Source organism: Suricata suricatta, chromosome 9, assembly GCF_006229205.1.
Source record: "Suricata suricatta isolate VVHF042 chromosome 9, meerkat_22Aug2017_6uvM2_HiC, whole genome shotgun sequence".
Classification (NCBI taxonomy): Eukaryota; Metazoa; Chordata; class Mammalia; order Carnivora; family Herpestidae; genus Suricata; species Suricata suricatta.
In genome coordinates, this window is record NC_043708.1 from 132,513,298 (window position 1) to 132,540,785 (window position 27,488).

The window sequence follows — 27,488 nt, forward strand, 5'->3', positions numbered from 1 at the left end:
CAGTACTAACATAAAGACCCACTAATGGAGCAGAAATCTAATTACACATATATGGACAAAGAATTTTGAGCAAAGTTGCAAAGGCAATTCAGGGGAGGGAAGACTACTCTTTTTACTAAATAGTGCTGGCACAATTGGTCATCCATATGCAAAAACATGAACTTCAATTTATACCTCATACCATATAAAAAAATGAACTTAAATGGGTCATAAACCTTAATGTAAAAGTCTAATACCATGAAACACAAAAAAAAATCCTTTGTGACTTTGGGTTAGGCAAAGGTTCCCTAAATAGGACACTAAAAGCACGACTTATAAAATTTTAAATTTGAGAAGTTAGAACTCATTAAAATTAAAAATTTATTCCCAAAACACTGTTAGAGAATGGAAGACAAACCACAGACTGGGAGGAAATATTTTCCAAACTTCTATCTGATGAAGGCCTTGTATCCAGAACACACAAATGCTTCCTATGAGTCCATAATAGGAATTAAGCAACCTAAAGAGCTGGGAGAGTGAGGGACACAAATCATGAAAGACTATTGAATACTGAAAACGAACCATGGACTGAAGGGGGAGGGGGAGGGAGGGAAGGGGGTGATGGTCATGGTGGGGGGCACTTGTGGGGAGAAGCACTGGGTGTTATATGGAAACCAATTTGAAAATAAACTATTAAAAAAAAGAATTAAGCAACCTAATACAAAACGAGCAAAGCATTTTAAATTTCAAAAGGAATATGGGTGGCAAATAAGCACACTAAAAGATGCTCAACATTATTCATAATCAGGGAAGTACAAATTAAATCCACTTCCATCAGAATGGCAAACATTAAAAACATTGACCACATCAAGTGTTACCTTGGCAAAAATGTACAGGAACAAGAAATATTATGTACTGTTGATGAGAATGTAAAATAGTACAACTCCTTTGGAACGCAGCTTGGCAGTTTCTTAAAAAGTGGAACATAAACCTACGACTACCTACCACATGGTCCAGCTCTTCCATTCCTAAATATTTAACCAAGAGAAAGAAAAGTGTATATCCATACAAAAGACTTGCAAACACCAAGTTCACAGCATCTCTATATGTCATATCCCCCAACGAGAATCAACTGGAGTAATGGATTAACAAATTGTGGTATGTCCATACAATAGAATACCAGCAACGGTAAAAGGAATGAAATACTGATACAGACCATGTCGTGGATCCCCAAATAACAAATCGAAAATAATTATGCTGAGTGAAAGAGTCAGACGAAGAAATACAAGCTACACGATTCCATTGATAGAAGTCTCTAGAAAATTCAAAACTAATCTATAGTGACAGCAAGCATATTGGTGATTGCTCGGTGCGGGGAGAGCTCCAGGCAGGAGGGAATACGAAGGAGCAAGAGGGAACTTTGGGGATAATTGTTATGTTCATCGTCCTGACTGTGGTGATGGCTGCACAGGAGTATACATATGTCAAAACTCATCAAACTTTACACTTTAAATGTGTATACTTTCTTGCATGTCAATTATACCTCAATAAAGCTGTTTAGAAAGACAGAAAGAGAATTGGACGAGCCATAGTCAAGCTGTTGAGCATGGCAGGGACATACACATGATACATGCTGCAGAACGGTAAGTGGAGGGAATTGGGGCAGGAAGGGAAAGGGTCTTCTGAGCTATGAAAGGACTTTGCACTCACTGCTAAGGACAAAAGGAAGCCTTGGAACATTTGAAAGCATGTGTGTGTGTGTGTGTGTGTGTGTGTGTGTGTGTGTGTGTGTGTGTTTCTCTCCAGAAACATAATCCATGTTTTACTTTTGTTGATTTTTATCTATCTCTTAACCAAAGTCACAAACCCAAACCAGATTTAAAAAATTATATAAAACTACACTTTTCCAAATACTTGTATCCAAAATGCTCAGCACAGTCTGCCTGAGTCTTCCTCAATTGGGGACCGTCCCTAGGACTTCTGATCTCACTATAACGTGCTGATGAAGATTGACATTGTAAACAGGCTTCTCAACTCATAAGTGACTTGCATGGATATTCATGGAAGATAGTTTCTTCATAATCCATTTTCTACAGAGACAGCTGCATCAGTTTGCTTTTCCTCTGCTTTGCCTGTCTTCCCTTCCCAGTAGAAAGAAGACCTTTAGAATTAAGACTTCTGCAGAGGTCTCAAATCCTAAGCTCTATGGTTTTGGCATAACCTTGGGCTGATCACAATTACCTTTTGAAACACAGCTTTCTCACACGTGAGAGGGGCTAATGACACAGGCCTTGCAGTGTTGTGGTGACTATCATAAGCTTCGACATATGTAAAGCCCCCAGCCCAGAACCTTCGACATAGTGGAGGTTAATTTCCCCTGGTCTGCTTTTATCTCTTGCCATCCTCCTCTCTGTATCAGGACTATTTCCACCAGATGATGAGATCAGAATATCACATTTTGTTCCTCAGTTACAAATTTAGTTGGGTGTAAATCTATGATCCATTCACAAGAAGTATTGTTTCAATTTAAAAAAAAATACGCAAAACTAAGGCTGTCATTATGAGGAAGACAGATTCAAAACTGGCTTCAGTATGAGCCCTGGCCTGGATTTTAATCAACGCAGCCAGTGTTTTCAAGTCAGGGCCAAATTCTTGTGACACACAATACAAAATTTATGAACTTACTGAAACTGATTTATAAACTGATAGAGGATAATATAACCATACAGAGCTGGTTGCAAAATAACCAGAGGGCAAAATTGAAGTTTTATTAAAATGACCTCAGTCATTTTATCTCCTACCTATGCTGGATAAATAGTCATTTTTGTAGGATCCATAAGCACCCAAGAGCTCCTACCCCCTGTTTCTAATGCATGAGGTACCAGAGTTAGCAGAAAGTCATCCCAGGAAATGAGGCTCGTGCCGAAATGAAGTCAATAAACTTTTATTAAGTGCCTACTCCGTGCCAGGCTCTGGGACAGACAGACATTAAAAACGCATTCTCTCTCAAGAGGTTCTTAGTATAATGGAGAAGGGCAAACGTGTCTACGGAAAGAGAAGCTCAGGTACAGGATACTGAGAAGCATAAAATAGGGAGGGAGAGGTCAGGAGAAGTGTTACCGGAAAAACGAGGCAATCTTTACATTCCACATTCAAGTTGATTTCTCACCTCAGGATTCATTCTTTCATTCAACCAGTAAATACTGAGTTTCTTTATACAACAGGCATGGTTCTAGGCACTTAACTGTAGGAGCCTAATTTCATTTTTTTTCAATTAGATTGACATATGTGTTTACTTTTCTGCCTCCCCCAACTAAATCGAGTTCCTGGAGGACAGAGGCTCTCTCCACTTGTCCCAGCAATAAAACACTCAGATTTTAAATCGGTCGACATTTACCAAAATGATATATGATCAATTCTTATAAACTGGCTTTGATAGAAGAGAAAGAAAGGGAATAAAAAGGAAGCTCTTGAGATGATGACAGAAAATACTTTCGCATCTTGCCAGAGATGTTCTTTGAGTCTTTCCCCCACCTTCCCTTCCTGCAAGGTGCACATGCTCTTCCATGCTGGTTCTCTTCTGCAAGGAATGTGGCTTTTGTGTATTGTCAACATGTAGGCTTCCACTCAAATCTCCTTGTCAAATATAGTTCAAGTCTACCATCGGAAGTGGGGTGGGGATTGGGAAGAATCTAGTGCTCTATTAGAAGTTTGAGACTATAATAGAATAAACTATGTATTCACACATAGTTTACACTCCCAATCCAGAAAAAATTCCTCACACTGGGAGGCTGGCCAGACCAGTAACTTTGTAACTCTTGGTGTCTGTAACACATCAGAGGGGTAAGAAGAAATGGGTCTTTGTTAGAAATCTCTATCTGCCAAGCCTTCCACTAGTGGTTTTATAGACATTGTTCCATTTCACTACAAGCCCTCTGATGTAGGATGTTTTTTGTATCTTTGGATTAGAAAATAGAAATCAATGGAGACCAAGAACATTAAAAAATATCGGAGAAAAATTGGGGCTTATAATCAAGTATGGTTTACTTCCGAGCCCACAAGCTTCCACCACTCCCCACAAAGCTCAGAAGGGCCACTTAGTCCAATCTGATTTATAATAAAGGTCTGGATAACTGGTCATCCCCATCTCTTATCAATCCTCTCTTTTATTGGCATGTTAAATTCCAGAGAAGAGGCTCCATGTAGAGTCCAAGTAACACTAATTCTAATCATTTACAGGCTAAATTTATGTTCCACCTTCAGGAGTTTTTATTACTATTTAACATTTATTTAATGTTTAAATTGCTTCCTTTTTTTAAATGAAATAAACTGGCTCCAAATAGGTATGCTATATCATTACTAGGAGCATTAATAGAATAGTGATTAAGAGCACATACTAAATTCAAATCCCATCTCTTCTACTTATTAGCTGTGTGATCTCAGATACCTCACTTTACCTCTCTGCCTCCGTTTCCTGTCTGTAAAAGGAAGTAAGAGTATCACCCAATGCATGGAGTTGCCATGGGGACTGGAGCAAAACATGGTAAACACAGTGGTGCCCTGCACAGGTTAAAAAATTAAGAACTATGAGCCATCGTTACCCTTAGTACATAAGTGGAAAACCCAAATCACCTCTGTAAACCCAAGGCAGCCGTGTAAATCAATACCATGAAAACAAGCCATTTGTATTAAATTCTGGCCATGGAGTGCTGACCTTGAAGGCTACGGGCCTCAGGCTTACTCTGTTCAAAGGCAGCGTTCCTAGGTGTTCAAGAGTGGTTGAAGACTCGCACCAAACTGTGTTAGAAGGATAAAAGACAAGTCATTTTCTGTATGTGACTCAATGGCACTTGATTTCTTGCCTAGGCACCATCTGAAAGTCATGGCACTGCCAGCTGGACGTGACTCCTGTGTTCATCAAGATAGATGTTCATAAAGAGCATCAATGCACACACACTTAAGTTTCCCTGCCTCCTTACTGGTCTGAGCTCTGCTCCTGCAGTAAATCTGTCACCATCATGTCTCCATCCCAAGAGATTCTGACAACTGCTAGATGCGCATCTGTATTACATACCCACTAAAGGTAGAGGTGGCGTCTTAGATCGATTTTATTCTTCATGTGACCCAGATTCACATGGGAGGTGGCCTCAGGTAAGGTTGAATTAAGTTGATGCAGGGAGGCAAGAAGCCTTGCCTGACAGTAAGAAAGCATCCAAAGGGGTCAGGGTCAGTGGGAGAGGAGGCCTGTTCTACAGAGAATCAGACTGTTGCGTTCAAACAGAGGCGACTGTCCAACTTAAGATATGATAATGGGTGTCAGGACCCTGATGCTTCCTGCCAGCACTTGCTTCATCCAGGAGGTCCTGGAAGGAAGTGTTAGCTAGACCTGGAAAGGCCTCAGGCTGGGTCTGTCATCAAGTTTGGAATCAACAACAACTGACATTCCAAGGATCCACAGAGGGCTGGAGACTGGATGGGAAGGAATCCTAGTAACTGACCACAGGGAACGGCATAAACCTTCTTTTCTCATTCATGCATGATGCACAAAACAAATAAATGTAAAAGATATTGAGCACCTACCGTGTGAGTAGCTATTTGTTACCACACCAGACAGAAATGTTTGTCTCGAAGGTCTTAGGGTAGAGCAAGGGATACCTGTGTAAGTAACTATATCCAAGATGTGAAGTAAAGCATTAATAGAACAATAGAGATAAGCTATAAAGGAGGTTTATGTAAGAAAGGAGTCATTTCCAGCCATAGGAGCTGTGCCTTTAAGGATAAGACACAGGCAGTTAAAGCTAAGGAAAAGGGCAGAAGAGACAGAGGCAAGCTCCCAAGTATAAGCCGTGCGTGGGAAGTATAAGCCATGTTCTAGGAATGGCAAGCGGTCACAGGAAGCTAGGATCTGGCAGAGAGCTTGAAGAAGCGAGTGCAATGCATTGGGACCAGTTAATGGAGAGGCTTTGACAAGCCAAGAAGTTTCTGTTGCAAAGGGCAAAATCCATCCTACCCTAAACTCCGCAGGAGGCTATGGAGTGTGAGAAATGAAGGAGCCTTCTTAGGCTGCCTGTGACAATGTCTCATGCTCCTCGTGGTTGCCAGACACATGCTCAGCTGCGTACATGCATTCACTGCACCCTCCTATCACATCCAGCCCACGCACGTTCCTGCTTTTGGTGATTCTGCATGCTCCTGCTGGAGAACTGGGAGCCCAATACAGTTCCAAGTGCTAAAATTATTTGGGTAGGTGGGCCAAGGTGCTCTTCCCCATGGGTGGACGGTGGGAGCCAGAGGAGATGGGCAGGGGGCAGACATAAATCTTTGAGCGCTTCTGAGATTCCCCGTCACCGCATGGCCAAGCTCACTGCTCTGCAGCCGAACATCACAATGCATGCTTTCCCTTCTCCCCGTTTGCCCAGAAACACATGATGAGAAGTAGCCCCCTTGCCGAGTCGGGGAAGCAGTGGCAGCAGCTGTGGCCCTCTCTCCAGCGAGGTAATGAGGATTCATTTCCATTTTATCACTTCTGTCATGTCTGCTTTTCTTCTTCTGCATTATTTTATTATTACGGTTGAAATTGATTGCCGTAACAGAGCAGGCAGCTAAATCCCGTCCCCTCATCCTCCCTCCCTCCAGCTCCCTGGAGTCCTTTCCTCCCAACCTTGTCTTTCTTTGCTCAGTATCCTTCCCCTGGCCACCTCCTCCTGCCATGGTATGTTAACAGGAAAGAATAACTCATTTGAAACAATTTACGAGGTGACTCAGCAATCTGTGTCTAACCTCGGGGCCTGCTGGAGGCGCAAAGCGGGGTTCTCTGCAGTGAGATAGCATCTCCAGTGCACCGGTCTTTTGGATTGCTTTCTGGAGTTTCTCCTGTGCTGGGGGATGGGAGAAGAGCGAGGAGGGTCCTGAGAAGCGCCCTGACCCAGGGCTGCAGAGACGGTGCCTGATGGGGCAACGCCCAGGTGCGTTTGGAAAGGCGGCAAAGAACAGGGAGCAAAGTGGAGCTATTGTGCGGGGCACCCTCTGGCCAGGTTTCCTTGTCTGTGAGTGTGTGCTGCACAGACTGGCTTCTGGAAGGGCCGTGGATGGCAGGATTCCCTCGGACCCTTGAAGCCTGGCTTCTCGAACTCATTTTCCTACCATTTCTTGAGCCTTGGCTCCAAGGACTCACTGTGAGATGGAAAAGAGGAGGAGGCAGCGGGGGTGTATGGGTGTATGCCCCAGGGCGCCTGGGTGGCTCAATCCATTAAGCATTGGACTCTTGATATCTATTCAGGCCATGATCTCACAGGGAGGTTTGGCCCCTGCATCAGGCTCTGCACTGACAGTGCTGTGACTGCCTGGGATTCTCTCCCTTTTTCTCTGCCCCTCCCTGCCTGTGTTCTCTCTCTCACTCAAAAATGAAATCTTCCTTTAAAGAGAGACGCAGAGAGAAGGAGGGCAAGGCAAACACCAAAGGAAATGAAGGCCTTAAAGAGGTGTGGACACTCACCATGGATCTAACTCACTGGCAGGTATTAAATGCTTGGTGCGTCTGAGATTCAGACTCAGACCTTTCTGGGCACAAGACACATTGTCTCGGGGCGCCTGGGTGGCTCAGTCGGTTAAGCGTCTGACTTCAGCTGAGGTCATGATCTCACAATTGGTGGGTTCAAGCCCCACATTGGGCTTTGTGCCCACCACTAGCTCAGAGCCTGGAGCCTGCCTTCCCTTGTTCACTCTCTGGCTCTCAAAAATAAATAAATGCAAAAAAAAAAAAAAAAAAAAAGACACATTGTCTTTCCACTTGACCAACACACTTGGGTACAGGGAAGTTGCAGAATCAACCTCCACCTCAATTAGTTTAATCTGCAGGGACTTTTGCTTGCATTCACTTATTTATATTAATAAGACTGGAGCTCTGAGTTTTGTTTTGTTTTTGCAATTCCTAGAACATGGTGAAACTTTAAAAAATTGTAATCTACCTGAAAAATGTTAATTTTGCAACCTAGGATGAGATGAGTAGGTGAATAGTAATTCTATCTGGCCAGGTACATTTTAGAAATATATCTTTGAAGTTGGGTTTGCATTTAAATCTCTATGGGCACTAGAGAAAAGAGGCAGTATTTTTCCCCCAATTTTTTTAATAAAATTTTTAATGTTTTGTTTATTTTTGATACAGAGAGAGACAGAGCATGAGAGGGGGAGGGGCAGAGAGAGAAGGAGACACAGAACCGGAAGCAGGCTCCAGGCTCTGAGCTAGCTGTCAGCACAGAGCCTGATGCGGGGCTCGAACCCATGACGGTGAGATCTGACCTGAGCCGAAGTTGGAGGCTTAACCGACTGAGCCACCCAGGCGCCCCTTCCCCAAATTTTTAAGAGAAAGCCAGTCTGGATGGGCGTGGTTGGGGCTCAGGACATTTTAGCAGGCATGATTTTTCAGCAGGCCTGAATGTGCGCCATATAAACCTGTTAATCTTCTTGCATCCCCTGCATGGATTCGATCAGACTTCACAAAACCCTGGAGTATTGGTTTGGAGGCAGTGGGATGGAACAGCACAATGAGTCTGTATCTTCCAAAGCCCAGAGTGCCTTGAGAGCTGCTAGAATTTGCCTAGCTCGCTGCCCCTTTATCTTTCCTTCCCCACCCCACATTTTTTGGATCTTACTCGTCTTCTCTTAGGGGATCTGGTTTGCATATGTGCCAAGAAGTGTGTAGGTCCTGGATGAGAAATATGTGGAGAAGCCAGTCTTGTCTGGAGTCCTGATTCTCTTGGCTACATGCCAAGGTTCTGAATCTGTCCCACTGCCTGGACAGACTCACCTTCCTCATGCCCCACTTTCTACTCCCCAGCCTTAGCTTATCCTCATCAGTCCTACGACACTGACTGCCCCCCCCCCCCCCCCCCCCCCCCCCCCCCCCCCCCCCCCCCCCCCCGGCAAATCCAGCTTAATGGAACTTCCGGACTTACAGTAGTAGACGGCAAACTGGGCTGGTTTTAGCAATCCTATACTAACCTCCCAAAATAAATATTGGCTGAGTGGATGAAAACATGATTGAATGATGCCCCTTATTCTGATGATCGCCCTATCTGAACCTTCATGTCCAATTCCAGATGTTGCTCTGGAGCCCCGGGCATCTTGCCCATTCAGAGTGAGTTGGACCCTGGATGACTGCTGAGTCGGCTCTCTCCGTGTTGTGAGAACTTTGAAATGTTGCTCGGCTGTGTTTCCTGTGTCTTGGAAGCCTGAGCTTTCAAATGCAGCCTTAGAGAATGAGGATCCACTTTTTTTCTTTTTGGTTGGCAGCAAGAAGGCCCCTCAACCCCAGGAAAGGAAGGATTTAATGTTTCTTAAGTCCATAAATCTGGCCTGATTCTACCTGAATCACTGAAACCTGATTCAGATGTATTTTGTGAAACCACTGAAGGCTGCTACTCTAGCTCTTGAGCCATCAAGAAGGAAACTCAGGGCCCCCAGGTAGGTCAGAGCTCACAGGATGAGACAAGAGAGGCTCTTACGAAAGAGGTCTGGGGAGTGAGGAAGAGGAAGCAGTTGGCATCCTGCAGGCCTGGATGGCAATCCTGGTTCTTTTAGCTAAGTGACATGTGGGGTATACTATCAAATCTTTTAGAGAATCCATTGTCCCATCTGAATGTGGTGATGCTAATTCCTTGCCTCTCACCTTGCCGAATGAGGATTAAATGATTTGGCAGATGAGAAAGTTCCTTTCTCTTTTTTAAGATTTTATTTTTAGGTAAACTTTTCACCTGGTGTGGGCTAAAACCTACAATCCCAAGATCAAGAGTCGCATGCTTTACCGACTTAGCCAGCCAGGAGCTCCCAGATGAGAAAGTTTCTAACATAACGCCTGGCATTCACACCATGTACCTTCTCTTCAGATACCTCCCAGAACCTTTATATTGTGTTCCTTCCAGCCATAGACACCTGCAAACTCCCTCTGGGTCAAAACTTCAGATACGGAGCTTTCTTTCCTCCAATTCCTTAAAACCAGTATGTCAAAATCATAAAACCCAGCTTCAGGGATATTCACTGGTCCCCTGGCATTGACATCAGCATTTCAATTGCCATTTACCTTCTCAGTTAAAGACCTCTATTTAAAAACTCCCTATGCATCTGGCAAGTTCAAGTTTATTGCTCAAAAACTTCCAAGAAACTTGGCTCCAAGGAAGGATTCATTTATACTGTCAGCTATGCTAGATCCTTAATCCAGAAGAGCCTGATCCCAAATTCCATACTTTGGGATATAGGATGACACCATATATCAAATGTAGAATTCCAGTTCCTACAACCAAATTCCCTGACTCCCAGATTTTCACAATTTCTTTATCCCTGTGGAAGATTTCACATTCTGGAGATCTCACAGTTGAGCAAGGGTACATGGAACAGATACCTTGTAGGGACCACTCAGCGGGGTCACCATCCTCTGAGCTCTGACTGAAGGTCATGACTCTTGTCCTTAATGTTAGGTCCACCCCAGCCCCAACTGTCTTATGCCACAGGGTCCACCGTTCCTATTAATGTGACATCTCTTGGCTTTGATATCAGATTTTCCTAACTTGTTCTCCTGAGATTTCTCTTAACTCCATATGCTTCTCGCATTACTTCAACTTGAACTACTCTTGACTTTTCCCATCTACTATCTTCCTTTCATGGCAAACTCCAGTATGACCCAGCTCAACTATTTTCTTCCCTATGACGCCTTCCCCATTTCCTCCATGTACTGACTAAAGTACTTTGTAATTTAGGGCTGACTAAAGTACTTTATAATTTAGGCTTTTCTCTATTTTCCCATCTAGGAAATCCCTACATTTTCAGCACTGGGTGAATAGCCAGACACACATGTGGGATGTGTAAGTAAACAGTGTAATCACCTATTATTTTTAATTTTATTTGTTCTCAGATCAACTGCTGCAGTGGTAGACTGTATGCTGAGCCCAGAACCCATTTTCATAGTGAACCGGTTCTTCCATGGTCTAGACACAAAGACAGTGGTTCTCAAACTTTAGCATGTATCAGAATAACCTGGAGGGATCATTAAAGCTGGACTCTGATATCAGAGTCTCTGGTTCAGTAGGTCTGTGGTAGGGTCTGAGAATTTGCTTTCCTAGCAAATTCCCTGGGATTGCTGATACCCTGGTTCCCAGGAAGACCCATGCCTCACTTCTGCTCTAAAATATGTCTGCAAATGAAATGGGCCACCTGACAATGTCCCACCCATTTTATAATGCTCTTTGGCTTCCCATGTTCTGACAAGTCAACCGCAGTTGACAGTCAGACAGTCCAATTGGTTGACTTGATGACAACTGTTGTATTGGAAGCTTGACCCTGGAGGCCATGCCCAGACATTCACCTCAAACTTAAGAAACCTTTTTCTCTCGTGTACTTGAAATTGATGAGATGAGGAAAAAAAAGATACACAATCATCTTGGGAATGGAGCATAGGACAGAAAAAAAGAATCCACATAGTAGTGGTGATATAAAGTTTGCCATCTACCTCCTGTTTAAAATCACTATAAAATACTAAAATAAAACATCCTCAAGGGGCTAAGTCTGTGAATCAGAAATGTTTCAGACTATGAGAGAAGTTATTCTCTCTGCATTTACAGAGAACATATTAGTTCAAAGATTATTGCTCATGCCTCATTCATTTAAACAGACACAAGACTAGTAAGCTGAGTGGTAGACCCATAAAGGCCAAAATGATAAATTCTATGATAAAGGTATGGAGATGGATTTGGGTGAGATAAAGTCTGAAATACAAAAGAAGTTTACAGAAAGGTTTCAAATAGTAAGTGGACAAAAATTTAAAGGAATGGAACTCTATAGAGGGGTGCCTGGGTGGCTCTGTCAGGTGAGCCTCCAACTTCAACTCAGGTATGATCTCACAGTTCGTGGGTTCAAGCTCGGCATCAGGCTCTGTGCTGACAGCTCAGAGCCTGGAGCCTGCTTTGGATTCTGTGTCTCCCTATCTCTCTGCCCCTCCCTGACTTGCACTCTGTCTCTCTCACTCTCAAAAAAAGTAAACATTTAAAAAATGTTTAAAATAAAATATAATATAAAGGAACGTCATAGAATAAAATTAATACAGCAGGAAATCAAAGCAGTATATGGATTATAAACAAGATCAAAGAATGCAGAAAGAAAAAACAAAAAATGAGAGAAACTAAATTGATTTAGGATGAAACAGAATTCATTAAGTAATTGAATAATCTATTTATATATATCTTAGACTATCAGCTCCAAAAGTTAGGGACCATTCATGTGTCCACTGGTGTTTCTCTAGCACACATTACTCACTTACTGATTCTTTTTTTTTTTTTAAGGAATGTTAAGAATGTCAGAAAATAAAGATTCATATTAATAAATGACAACCTTGGAAGGATCCAGAACAAATAAGCAAAAATAATCATCAAATGCTTATCAGAAAACATTCTTAAACTGAAAAAAAGAACCACTTTTTCATAATCTCAAATTACTGACAGACAAAATAATTTTAAAGCATTCAAAATAAATGCTTATAAAGCAGAGAAATGCAATTTTTTTGGAAAGGAAAAAAAATTAAGAGGTTTTTATTACAGCACTGTCAGCTGATAAATATCTACTTAGTTTTGAGTGAGAAATTGTCCTTACCTAAGAATTCTGTTCCATGGTACCATCTTATTTTCATGCATGAGTATGAGAAGAAACTTTTGCAGATGTGTGTGGGTCTAGAAAAAGGTTATCCATTAAAAAAAGAAGAAGCTCCAAGTCTACATCTGCCAGCCGTGAGATGAATCAGAAATAAAATCTTATGTACCTTATTCATTATTTTAGTTTTTCCCTGTTTTTTTTCAATTTCCACTTTTATCTTTATGAGCTCCTTAATCAACTTTTTGAGCATATTTTGATATTTTTCTGACTTCTTCACTTATTAGGATTCACTTAATTTTTAAAAACTTTCTCCCATTTTGTTCAAACCCTGACCCTTCTCTCACTTCTGTCAAACGCCAATCTGTTCTCTTACCTCTTGAATTATTTCTTTTCTTTTCCTTTTGTTTTTAGATTTCACACATAATGAGATCATATAGTATTTGTCTTTCTCTGTCTGACTTACTTAGTATAATGCCCTTAAGTTCCATCCATGTTGTCACGAGTGATGGAAATTCCTTTTTTACGGCTGAATAAAATATGTATTAAATATACTATATGTGATATATAGTATTAAGACATATGCATATATTTTATAATCTCACATTTTCTTTATCCATTTGTTAATGTCTTTTTGCGATAGTGATTTTGTTTTCTTTTGATAAATACCCTGAGATAGAATTGCTGTGTCACATGGTAATTCCATTTGTAATTTTTTGAGCAATCTCCGTACTGTTTTTCATAGTGGCTGCTCTAATTTACATTCCCACCAAGAGTGCATAAGGGTTCCCTTTTGTCCGCATACTCAACAATGTTTGTTATTTATTGTCTTTTGCTAATAGCCATTCTGACAGGTGTCAGGTTATCTCTCATTGTGGTTTTGATTTGCATTATCTCTTGATGAGTGATGCTGAGCTCCTTTCCATGTACGAGTTGGCCATCTGTGTATCTTCTTTGTAAAAATGTCTATGGAAATCCTTTGCCCATTTCTGAAACTCAGATTGATGGGGTGTCTGGATGGCTTAGTGGGTGGAGCATCTGACTCTTGATTTCAGCTCAGGTTGTGAGCTCACAATTGGTGAATTGGAGCACCACATCCGACTCTGTGTGTTGGCGGCACAGGTCCTGCTCGGGATTCTCTCTCTCTCTCCCAATATCTCTGCCTCTCCCCTAGTCACGCTCGCTTTCATTCTCTCTCTCAAAATAAGTAAACAAATGCTAAATAAGTAAATAAACAAATAAATAAAAATCAGATAGCATTTTCTATTGAGTTGTAGGAGCTCTTTATATATTTTGGATATTAACCCCTTATCAGATTTATGATTTGCAAATATTTTATCCCATTTCATAGACTGTCTTTTCATTTTGTTGATTGTTTTTTTTTTTTTTTGCTGTCCAGAAGCTTGTTAGTTTGATGTCATCCAGGTTGTTGATTTTTGCCCTTTTCTACTTTTGCTTTTGGTGTCAAATCCAAAAAATATCATTGCTGAGACTGATGAGTAGGAGCTTACCCCTAAGTTTTCTTCTATGTGTTTTATGGTTTAAATTCTTATGTTCAAGTCTTTATTTCATTTTCAATTAATTTTTGTGTATGATGTAAAAGAATGGTCCCATTCCATTCTTTCCCATGTGGCTTTTCCAGTTTCCCAACCCTATTTACTAAAGAGATTATTCTTTCCCTATTGTATATTCTTGGTTTCTTTGTTCTAAATTAATTGACCATATATGCATGGGGTTATTTCTAGGCTGTCTATTCTGTTCTATGTGTATGTTTGTATGCTGACACCATACTCTTTTGATTACTATAGCATTTGTAGGATAGCATGAAATCAGGAAATTGATACTTCCTTTGTTCTTTTCAAGATTGCTTTAGTCAAATAGGGTTTTTGGTGTTCCATATAAACTTTAGGATTGTTTTTTCTATTTCTGTGAAAAATACCGTTGGAATTTGTGTAGGAAGTGCACTGAATCCTTAGATTGGGTCGGGTAGCGTGGATATTTAACAATATTAATTCTTCCAGTCCATAGGCATGGGATGTTTTTTCTCATTATTTGTATCTTTTTCAATTATTTTGTTACCAATGCCTTATAGTGTTCAGTGTACAGGTCTTTAATCTCCTTGGCTAAATTTATTTCTAGGTACCCTATTTTTTTAACCACAAGATTCATTTAATTTTAATCACTTTTTTTGTAGTGCTAATTTTTGAGTATATGAATTTATCTCTGTCTACAGTTTTAACTGAATTCCACAATGGAATATGTAATATGTAATGATTTCATAATTGCCATACAGTTAATACTGAATAGTTATAGATCTGGGTGGCTTATTTATACTTAAGAAAATAAGGTAACACTAATTGAGAATATTTCACTGTTTATAATTTTACATTTGATTGCTATTTTGTATTGTGTTCTAAGAATGTTCTGTACATACATAATTTTAAAAATATTAAAGTCATGTTTATAACCTACACATGGGTCTTTTTAATAATTTTTAAAGTTTGGGTTGATGGCCATTCTAGGCTCCTATCCCAATATATTTATACACAGAAAGAAAAGGCTTGATGTGTGAAGAATGGAAAGACAAAGAGGTATTGTAAAAATCCTTGCCTGTAGTGACTCTATTTCTCATTATTGTCCATGAGAAAGTCTATAAACAGCTCCCATATCATTCTGATTAGCATCTCTGGAGAAAAACAGATTTAAGTGCCAATAAAAATGCATTAAGAGACCTGATTATGTATAATCTCCAAGCATAGATCATTTCTCCTCTCCATGGCCACTACAAAGCATTAGTACATAAGGTCATCTCTTTCCCACACAGTGTGCTGGATTTCTCTTTTTTCTCAATTTTATGGGTATTCTGCTTAATCTGACATTCACAGATTAAGTCAATTTGGTAGCATTTTTAGTAACGCATAGTCATTTATTTTTTTAAAACTCCAGTAAATCTCAATAAAGTTTTAAGTTATTAGTTTGTGTGGGTTTTGCCAATGGGAACAGAGAAAGGTAGGGAAATGGAAGGTAGCTACAGGACCTCCTGCCCCTCTTCCAGTCTAAACACCCCTCGGTTGAACAATTAGGCCTCACAGTTTACTGGGGTCAAGCCAAATGGGCATTTGCCAGAAAATGATTTCAAGTCTCCTTCAAAGCTCATGGCAACAGCACTACCCGCCACCACCTCTGCCTATGTTACCCCTTCTTTTGCAGCATCTGCGACTCTCATATCGTTTTCTGGATAGTTTGGGTCTATCAGCTCCAGTGTTGGCATGATCACCACTGTAAGGCTTCCTTCCTCGAGAAGGGCTGGGTATTAGCTCTGCTAATGATTTATACTGCCATTTTGGAACAGGACTGCCTTAAGCCAAGGAGTGGGTCCCCCCTCATTGAAACAGCTCTACCAGAATAAGTGCTTCCCACTCCTTTGCAAGGCACCCAGTGGGGCTTGAGAAGGCATAATGCTTGCTGCTTTCAGGACCAAGAGGCCCAAGCTACTTCTCTAGGTTCACTCACATTTCTTTTTCTAATTTTTTCTGCAAATTGTCTGGAGATTAGAGAACAGGGAAAAGGAATCTCTCCTCTTCTCTCTCTCTCTTCTCCAAATCTCTCCCAACACTAATTTATATAAATTTGCTTCACAAAATGTCAAGGACTGTAGAACTTTAAGACATTTATAATAAGGCTTTCTAAAGCAGAAGCAGCTTGCCCAAACATCTGCCTACAATGGAGGCTGTACCACAGAGATGAAACATGTCCTGGTAAATTCCACAATGTACTGGCCCCTCTTTAGACCATATCAAAGCCTACCAGGCAAGAGAGCTCATATTATGCTGCCTGCTGCCAACGCTAGGGGTTTGATCTAGCAAGATCACTACTTCTCTGGGAGATGGGAGTTATCCCATGTTTGCAGAGTCCTGAGCTACGAAGAGAAAATAGGTATGCCATAAAGAAGAGAACTATGGCCTAGTATATTCTAGCAAGACTTCTTTTTATAATATACAGCCACAAACAGGCAAAAATAAAATGGCCTAAGCTTGAAGTAGAGCAGAATGTTTTAGAGGTAGCATAAGATATAAAACACCAACATGGAAGTTTGAATATCAGTTATTTGACGTATGAACTGAATATTCTTGGGCAATTTAGTTAATCTGCTAACCTCACATTCTTCACCCTTACAGTATGCATAAAAGCACATTTCTAATGACTATGAAGGTTAGAAATGCATTTCTAAATCATCCACACCATTGCCTGGCATGGCTCGAGTCAGATGCGTAATAGTGGGAGCTCAGATAAAGACTAAATGAACCTGGGATCCTTTTGCATGTTAAAGAAAATCTTCCATGAGCTGGATCTTGGTCTTGTTGTATCCCTTCTAGATATAACAGCTGTATTTAAATTATGATTTAAAAATCTGGTTAATTAATTCTAGAGACACATTCTGATGAGAAATCCATGGCTTTTCCCTTCTAATTCCCAGTGTTTGTCCAGCTATATGCCTCTATTTATGGTCATCGACCACCTGGGCTTAACTAAATCTTAAATAGAAACTAAGAAGAAAATCTGTATGTGTCTGGAGCTCTTCTCTTTCTGCCAAACTAGTATCCATTTCTCACTCGTTAATATATGATTGCATTTGTCCAATTTTGTATGTGTCGTCATATTTTATATTTAATATTTTGTGTCAGTTCTCTATTTGTTTCATATCAGTTTTATTTTTGAATAATCATCTTACTTTCTCATCCTAAGTTGTTCATGTCACAGACAAGAGATTGGCACATAACACAGTCTCGCCAACTGGAAACTTCTGGTTCTCTGGCTTGGTTTACGCATGAGCTCACTAGCTAGTCCAAGCCAAAGAGAATCAATATAGGACTTTTGTCAGAAGTGTTGGAACTGTTGTAGGGATAAGGCAGATGTCTGTTACTCTTGGCAGACATCTTGCTACCACAAGATGAGGCCGGACTGAGAATGGAATTAGCATAGAAGGAAATCAAAAGAGGGGGGAAAAAAAAGAGCTATGGGATGTGAGAGATGAGACTAGGTCCTGATAGTGTAGTAAGAGATTTTAGTTCCAGCCATACTTGATTTTTCACACTTTATTCTTTCTGTCTAAGCTGAGTTTCTGTCACTTTCAACTAATAGATACTGACTAACATACAGGGTGGATGCAGGTTTCCATCAGCCTAAAGATTATATATAATTTGGGGGACCCTCTTTACAAAAACAGTGTAAGGCTATAAAAAGAAAAGATGATGAAAAGTAATTATTTAATGAGAATTTGAAAAGAAATCATAGCAAATATAAATGTTAAAGGGCTCACAAGTATCACAAACTTTACAAAAGCCAAAAATAAACAATGCCTTTTATTAACTATTTATAGAATCCTTTTACTTGACTCTCTCTTTTTTTTTTTTTTTTTTTTTTTTGGCTGTATGCTGTCGTTATTTGCCTTGTTGTAAGACAATTATTTTTGGCATCAATATTTTTAAGAGAGTAAAATTTACATTTCCTCTGCTGGTTGAGCAAAATTTGTTTTAAATTTTTAATAGTTCGGATTTTTTTTTAAGATAAACAAGCCATTATTGGGAGATTACTGCCAAAATGTGAATTATCATAAAGTTTTAGATAACCTCTATCAGGATTATTTTACATAGGAACTATAGGATTTTAGAGAATTTCAAATTTTCTTGTATAGTGACTTTTCTTGAATATTCTTTGAATTGCTACCACTTGCTTCCCATTCCATCCTCCTTATTATCCATGTCCTTGTTATAATGGCATAATCTGAGTGGTGTGTTCCCTCCACCAATATTTCATGTACTATTAACAGTATTATGTTTTATTATTTTCCTGTCTGTTCAAACAATTCATTTCTCTCTGTTAACTGGACTATCAAATAATTCTAGGACCCATTTTTGATGAGTTCAAAATGTATATGCTCTTTCATAGGCTATATTCTTGACTCTTGACAAGAGAGAACTTTTGTTTTGACTAATGCTAAGAGCCGCATCAGCCTTGCTGGATGACACAGTCACAGTGAGGAAATGGCAGATGTTTGCACAGCTCCCGCCATGAAGGGAAGCTGGTATCTTCTTCTATTATTGGCTCATTTTGGGAATGGGACCATGTTATTGATTAGGCCTCACAATGTTCCAAATCAGACCAAAATACCCCACATAGTTCTCTTGCATAAGGGATTTTAGATCAAAGCACTGCAGATGTTTGCCAAAAGGCTCTTCTGATGAGCCTTGCAAACCCAAGACCTAAGGGGAGGATAAGAACACAAGAATTATGATTAACTCTGGCCCGGAGAAGAAGAGCCTAACTTAGAGATAAGAATCAGACAAGGACCGGAGATAAGTTGCTGCATATACCTTTGTAATTGGAGCCACAAATACCCTCCCTTGTACTGACTTCAGTTATGAGGATGGATAAAAAATTAGAAACCCAAGTGCAAGACCAACACACATAGGGCCCCCATTGTGCTCACATCAAGAAATGGCTTTCTCAAACAACTTGTTAACAAGCATTCTTTCTCTGTGGTTAATGAGCTAGATAAAATACGCCCAGCCTATCTATATACAAGTTAACCTATGTTTTAGTTTTAGCATTACTAACTTAATATGTATATTACTGTGTTTTTTACTAAAAACGTCTTGTTATTCTCTTGGTTATAAAATTTACTCAACCAAATTGTATGTGCATTACATGACTTGGTAATAACTTGTTAATTAAAAACAAAATCATAATTATCAGCCAAAAACCAACCTGTATAAAATAAGATAGGTATGTTACTTTCGTAATCTTGGGGACTGATGCCAAGAATAAATTGGGATGGTTCTACAAAAATACTACTGTAAAACTGGTTTTTGTACACCTTTGATGATTAAAGCAGCTTATCACTAAGAAACTGTAAGCAATTTCTATTTTCTGATGTCACATTATTGCTTAACCAATAAAAAAGACACCAAAGCAGACAGAGCAGAGATGCCTGCCTGGTGATCAAGAAAGAAACCTGTGGCTCTCTCATTGCTCTCTTGTGCCAACACTGTCCATCCTTCAGGGACCCCTGGACCTGCTGGAGCTGGACTCCAGTAGACTGAGTGTGGAAGAGACCTTCACCTTCCACTTATAACTTTATGTATCTATTGATGAGAACTGTCCACAGCCTAGCATCTGGCCCTATTGATATCAGACTTGGAACTTCCTTCTCTAACACCCATGTTTGTGCTGAACACCTTCAATCACATTACAGTATAAGCCCTGAATCCATAAATTTTTGCCACAGAACTGAGTGGACACAGTGAACAACAAGGGATCCTGACAGCCAACCCCAGGCTGAGCAGGCTAGCCATCACCTAGCCACAAACATGAGTATAAACCACAAAAGGATATTCCACTAAATACAGTCCAAATATGAACAATGGCAGCAGCCACTCCAGTGCTATCCCAACAGGAAGAAATGAAAGTTTGGGGGTGGTGGTTGGAACAGAACAAGATGAGGAACTTAATGGAGTATGGTTAGAATAGCCTGCTTCTACAAATTTGACAACAATAAATAACCATGTTAAAAAAGTGCAAGTCCCCTCTCAGAGTCTTGCAAGAAGCCCATGCAAAGGTGGGACCCTGAAACCTATTATTCATTAAAAATTTACCTCTACTGATACAACATTTGACTTGAGGCACTGGGAAACTAGAGAGCTCCTCATTTACAGTTCTTGAGCCACACTGTCACATCAGAAACCAGGAGCATTGTTTGTGCTCTACCTCTTCTAAGAACTCAGGAGAAACCCTGAGCAATGACACTGTGAATGTCAACATCTGTGATGCCCTGGAGGTCTCCGCTGAATGGCCAGTAGGACTGCTTAAACATTTATGGAATAATCTTTGACTTTCATGTAATCGTAATGGATGAATTGTCATTGCTATGTCCAATCAAAGAGTGCATGATGCTTTAGCGTTGACAGCGGCCCTAAGAGTCATTTTTAGAAAAGCAAGAGACTTTCCCTCTTTTTCAACCTCAAAAGATGAGGTTTTCTTGTTTAAATACCCCGAGAATCCCATATTTTCCTTCCAGACCCTGGATTGTGCTCTTAGGAACTGAGTGACTTACATCTGAAACACTGAAAATTAATGAAAGACCTTGGATAATACGAGATCAATGTGAATAACAGGGGATTTGAAGAAGCTTTTCCCTAGGTCAAAGTAGGTCGCATGCCAAGAAAGATTTATGCTGATTTCACCAGTGAGGAGAAATTGAGGATTAGATTTTCAATTTGAGAAGTCAACTGGAGCCTGGGGAATTTAATCGGCCACTCTACATGTGCTTCACTGGTACCAGCAATCTCTAGATCTGTCTGTTATGCGGAAATATGAAGAGGGAGTGAATCTTGACCATTCTCATTTACCTAATCAGATTATCTCCTTGTTTGAATGCAAGCTGACAGGTGGAAGGCAGACCTGTGACTGGAGTGCATTCAGCCAGTGCTCCGTGTCCTTCCACTTGCTTGTCCTCCAAATGGCTCTTTGGAGAAGTTAATGAGCACAGAGCTGAAGGGTTGGAGGTCTGCATCTGGCCTGGCGTCTGACTTGGCAAAGCTCTATGGAGGAGCCTTGTCAGTGCAATCACCGAGAGCAGAGGCAGAGAAATTGCCGTCTGCTCACGCCTCAGTTCACTGGGCAAGATGAGAGGATCTCGTGTCCAGATCCCAGATGGATCATCAGACACTCAGATGCAAGGCTGCCTCCAGAGATGCTACAGGAGACATGGATCAGAAGGACCCCTAGACTCACCAGCACACTTTCCTGACTTAAGAATTTTAACATTTTGGGGCACCTGAGCAGCTCAGTTGGTTAAACATCAGACTCTTGATTTCCATTCAGGTTATGATTCACAAACAGTGAGACTGACAGCCCCACATCAGGCTCTGCACTGTTCATCCCCCAAATAAATAGACATTAAACAAAAAGAATTCTAACATCTTACCTTAGTTAGCCTCAAATACAAATCAAGTTAGTACAAACTTGACCTAAGTTCGAATTTTCTAGTGGTAGGAACTTAGGCAAGTTACTTAATCACTGTCAGCTTACTTTCCTCCCCTAGAACATGGAAAATAAGAATATCTACTCTTATTTGTATTGTTCTGAAAAATAAGTATGGTAAAACGGATGAAAGTGTCCACCATTGGGCTGAGCATAAAGAGACAGTCAGACAACCTTCGATCCTGGAGTTAGGTTACACACATTCACTGGTCTCATGGATGTGCTGGGCTTGACTCACTCTCTGAGCCTATTCATGACCAGCATCCTGCAACCTACTGTCACATGGTGCCGATGTTTGAAATTTTCTGCTTGTACAGGGTGGGAAGACAGAATCGGGAGGGCCTGATTCAAAGTTTCAACTTGACTCAATTTCATGAGAGGAGGTTAGGAGATGGCAATGCCCCCACCCCAAACCCAGCAATGATGCCACATTGATGGATGCACACAGGATTAGATGCATTCACAATGGTGGTAAGACAGGGTCCCTGGTAGTTTGCTGTCCGGTCAACTCATTCTATGTATTCATATTACTGAACACTAGTTTTTAGGAGTATCAGCAAAGATAAAGGAAGCTACCTCCCAGAAACAGGCAAGGAGCACAAGAGGATTCATTACAAGGAAACGTGTCTCTGAGGATGGCCCCAAAGAATAAGCTATTTAGTTAGAAAACTCTCCATTTGGGACAAAGCACTCCCCAAAGTGAGTTAAGTCTTTCCAACATTTCATCTTTTTGTCCCATTTGTCTAATTGAGCTGATACCTTAAGATATATGTCCTGACAAAAATCAGACTCTTCTCAAACCTCGCATCCTTGCAGTTTCTACCTGAATTTAATTCAAGTCCATTCCTCTTAACACAGTAAAACCTTGGTCTGCGAGCACAGTTCGTTCCAGAAACACGCATATAATCCAAAGCACTTGTGGATCAAAGCAATTTTCCCCATAAGAAGTAATAGAAACTCAGATGATTCATTCCACAACCCAAAGATATTCATAGAAACATGATTATAATACTGTAACATAATGCAAAATAATAAATAAAATACAAAATATAAAGTAAAAGAAACAAATTAACCTGCACTTACCTTTGAAAATCTTCATAGCTCATGTGAGGAAGACGAGAGAGAGGAGGGTTCTTGTACTGGATGAGTTTCACGATCATTAAGGGAATCACTGCTATCTCTTGACTCAATGGGACCTTTTTATGCATGGGGGCCTTTGCGTACCCTCTCATGAATGTTGACGATGGTACAGTATCAATAAACTTTTTTCATAGATTGTATTTCATGTAACTGCCAATAACGCAGCAGAGGAAAGGGTCTATATCTGGAGGCAGTCTGACCTAGAATGAAGCCAAGCATTCCTAAGCTTACTCCTGTATGAAAAAGCAAAGGACTGTCCATAGGTGCTTTGAAGTGGCAAAAAAAAAAAAATACACTAGTGCCAGTCGTGGGCACCTTCCAATGTTTTGAAAAAAAATCACTGATTTCTGCCAAACACCAAGGCCTGGAACCTAGCTTCCAAGCATGGGAGACAATCACCCACTCTACCAGAGAGAGAGAGAGAGAGAGAGAGAGAGAGAGAGAGAGAGAGGGAGGGAGGGAGAGAGAGAGAGAGAGAAGAACCACTGGCTCAGTTGTGATCATGTGGCATTCAGTGTCACATACATTGCAAGACATCCCTCGTTTATCAGGTTAAAATTTATTAGAAATACTCTCTCGTCTTGCAGAACACTGTCAGAACAAGTTACTTGCAATACAAAGTTTTACTGTATTTGCTAAGCTCATGCTGTACTCCAGATGATGTGCTAAAAGATAATGGTACAATGATAATTGAGAGATTGATTTTTTACTCATGGGAATATTCACTTCATGTCCAATTTGTGACAGATAAAAATAATTACTACATATTGAGGTAAGTGCCGGTGTAGAAGGAGTTCAATAATAATTTACTAGGGGTATTTTTAAAAGATGGGAATCTGTAATGGTTCTCTGTGGCAGAGTAAGAGAAACATCCAGAGGTAGTGCAATGTTTTGTTTCTCTAAGAGTAAGTAGAAGTTTGCCATGGGACTTGAGGGTGGATATTTGCAGAAGTTTGGTGATTGGTAAGATATTGCAGCTAAGAGGGGGAGAGAAATAAAAAGTTTTTATGAGTTTACCTGAAGTATGAAGATAAGACGGGGTGACCATAAGAAAGCTAAGCAAGACAGTGAGTGAAGTGACAAAGAAAGTTGGAACCTCACCTAGGGTGTGGGTGTGAGTTCAGGTGGACATCAGGAAAGATATCAGGACTAAACATGGACCCTTTGCCTGACCTGTATTCATATAATGATCCAAGCCCATGGTTTTCCTCATAGTTTCTGAGCTAGACAAACTTGTAACTGAATGCTGGTCTATCACCTACCAGACACCTGACTTGATAAAACACTAATCTGTTTTAAAGCCTCAAGTGAAATCAGAATGACAATACCATCCTCATGGTTTTGCTGTGAAGAGTTAAAAACAGCAGTAAACAGGGGCACCTGGGTGACTCTGTTGGTTAAGCATCCGACTTCAGATCAGGTCATGATCTCACGATTTGTGGGTTCAAGCCCTGCATTGGGCTCTTTGCTGACAGCATTGAGCCTGCTTGGGATTCTCTCTCTCTCTCTCTCTCTCTCTCTCTCTCTCTCTCTCTCTCTCTCTCTGCCCTTCCCCCACTTACACTCTCTCTCTCTCAAAAATAAACAAAACATTTTTAACAATAAAAAACAAAGGCAGTAAACAGAAAATATATTGCCTCTTAACTGCCACATAGTAAGAACCATTATCTTAAAGTTATCCTTCATGAGATGGAAATGGAGGTTGTACCTCGCAGGAGGAGCTAATGAACAGGCTTCAGGAGGGTCAGTGAAGTTTTACAGGCATTTGCCTTTGCCTGAGGTGATGGGCCACAGTTTTTATTTTATTCTCCAAAGCCTGTCACTCAAGGAAAAGTACTAGTTCCAGACAGTGCTAGGAAGAACAGTTAAGAGGGATATTGAGGGCCATCAACAGTATGGAAACAGGAGAAAGAACAGAAAGGTATGAAGACAAAAAAGATGGTTCATAAAGACAGTCGGTTCTGTTATCATGGGACACAGATAGTCCTAAAAGTCACTCAAGGGTAGGCAGAAACTTGGCCCCCCAGGATCTCACAACCTGGTTTGAATGTGTCATGTTATGTGGTAAAAAAAAAAAAAAAATCCTTCACAGATGTGATAAAGGTTACTAAACAGTGAGCCCTAAAAAGGGAGATTGACTATGCTTAAGTAGCCCTTCATGCAGTGTTTTTCTTGTAGCTGAGGGCAGAATTGGAAATTGGGAGATAAAGCCAAAGGGGAAGGCAGAGGCAAGATTTGAAGCAGAAGAATTCACACAAAAAGATTTCACGCACTGGTGCTCGCTTTGAGGATGGAGGGGACCATGTGTGGGTCGAGGGGTGCAGGCAGGCTTTAGAAGCTGAGAACAGTCCCTGGCCAATAGCCATTAAGGAAATGAGGTCTCATCCCGACAGCCATCCCAAACCAAATTCTTCCAACACCTTGAATGAGCCTAGAAGTGGATTCCCCGCTAAGAGCTTCCTGTAAGAGCCCAGCTTGAGTTTGGCTTCGTGACACTCTAAACAGAAAACTTGCCTGATCTATGCGATGCCTGGACATTGGACTCATAGAAACCGTGAGGTAATACATTTCTATTGTTTTAGACCACCATGTTTGAGGTCATTTATGATAGTAGCAGTAGAAAACCAGTACATGATGCTATGGAAAAAAAACGTACAGTAAATTCACAGGGGTTAAGGATAAAACACTCAAAAACCTGACAGAAACAAATGCCAAAATTAAAAAGAATAAGGTAGAAATCTAATAAAAAATGGTAATATAGTTTTATGTATGGGAAATGGTTAACAAATACATAAGGAAGTACTGTAATAAAGGTGCCACTTTACCTTACCCAAGAGCTGAAGTTTGCTTCTGGAATCAGGCATCAGAAGAATCGTGGCTCATGCATCCTTGTGAAGTGGTGGAGAGGCTTATCTGAAATTGGACAGAAAATTTAACATCAGTTGTGGATAGGTGTGGCTCACAACACTTGACGAACTGAGTTCTGGTAGATGTTTAAAGTGCGTGAGTGTGTATGCATTTTCTTTTTTTTTTTAATGTTTATTTATTTATTTTTGAGAGACAGAGAAAGACAACAGGAGCAGGGGAGGGTTAGAGAGAGGGAGAGGGAGACATAGAGTCTGAAGACAAGCTCCAGGCTCTGAGCTAGCTGTCAGCACAGAGCCCAACATGGGGCTCGAACCCACAAACTGTGAGATCATGACCTGAGCTGAAGCCAGATGCTTAACCAACTGGGCCACTCAGGAGCCCCTCTTGTTTTCTATATTCTTACATGACTCGATGCAGTTATCTATGTTCATCTAGTGTCTCTCATGGCTATGACCAAAATCATGCATAAGCAGATATAGAATTTGCATTATGATTGAATCCTTTATGAATATATCAATTATATGAAGTTCACATTTTCAAAATAAGTGGCTCAATATAGAAATAATGGCAATAGAAAACTTCATAACTGGCTGTCTGTTCATGCTAGACATTTGTCAATCTTCTTGACACCTGGGCCAGTGGGGCTATTGTACTTTTGGAAAGTTAATGGCAATCTAAACATGAAGCTGTGTAGTCACAGACAACCCAACAGGTCAAGTGTAGCAGCAGGCTTCCTCAAAGTCAGCAACAGCAAAATAATTAGTGAGTATGTCTCACTTTCTCAAAGGGCAGACAGTATGAAACTAGACCATCTTTGGGATCCATACTTCAATCCTAGGAGTCAATTTCTCATTTTGCGGTGGCCTGGCTGTTAGAAATCTCTTTGTAAATCTTTTAAACACAGCCTCGCTCTGGTGTGTTTCTAGCCCTCCAACAATTAGTGTTTCTCATTGATTGTTTTTCTGCATGATTGCCTGTGCAGACTCAAAAGGAAGCCAGTCTTTGGGGGAAAAAAAAACACCAGATACTGCTCTCCGGTCAGGGGCAACTTTAGAGAGAAAAAAAAATACCCAAGAATGTAGTTTCATGAGAAAGGTACACACTAGCTCTGGGCAAAAATGGCAAAGCTGAGGTTTATGTTAAAACCTCTATAGTTTGGAAAGTGCCCTTGACTTTTGTCCAACCCCTTCACGGGGTCACTTGAAGCCTGGCAAACAGTGTGCTTTGCCTAAGATCAAAGAGCAACTTGGTATCAGAGCAAGGGAAATAACATGGGCTCTCTAACGGCTTGCAGTGTGTGGTGGCTGTATATGATTTGCAAATTTTATAAAAGCTCACAACGTTTTTCTCAAGAATAACCCCGTCTTCATTTTTAAGTTGTCCACCACAGCAGTCAAGAGAAAGTATGAAGGTCTCACGCTGGTGTCATGAGAATGAATGAATGAATGAATGAATTCCATCATTCCAACTAATCCCTTCATTTCTTCAATCATTCATTATTTCCTTCCTTAATTCTCCTGAAATGAACAAGAAGCTAGCTGCCTCCTAACAGTGGCCCATGTAACAGGGGCTGAGAGAATGGGGAAACTAAGACAACCTGACATCCATTGCGTGACTTTATTTACAACCTCATTCTTCACCTCTAATGCAAATCGAGTCTTCCCCTCAAGGACACATGCTGGGAAATACTTCACTTCTCTGTACCTCTGCCACGTTGCCAAACACTGGACACCTACGTCATAAAGGTCAGAGGTACTGTTTATTTTTATAAAGGGTGTGTGTTTGTGTGTTGTAAAAGCGAATGCAAAAGGCTGCCACGCTGCACT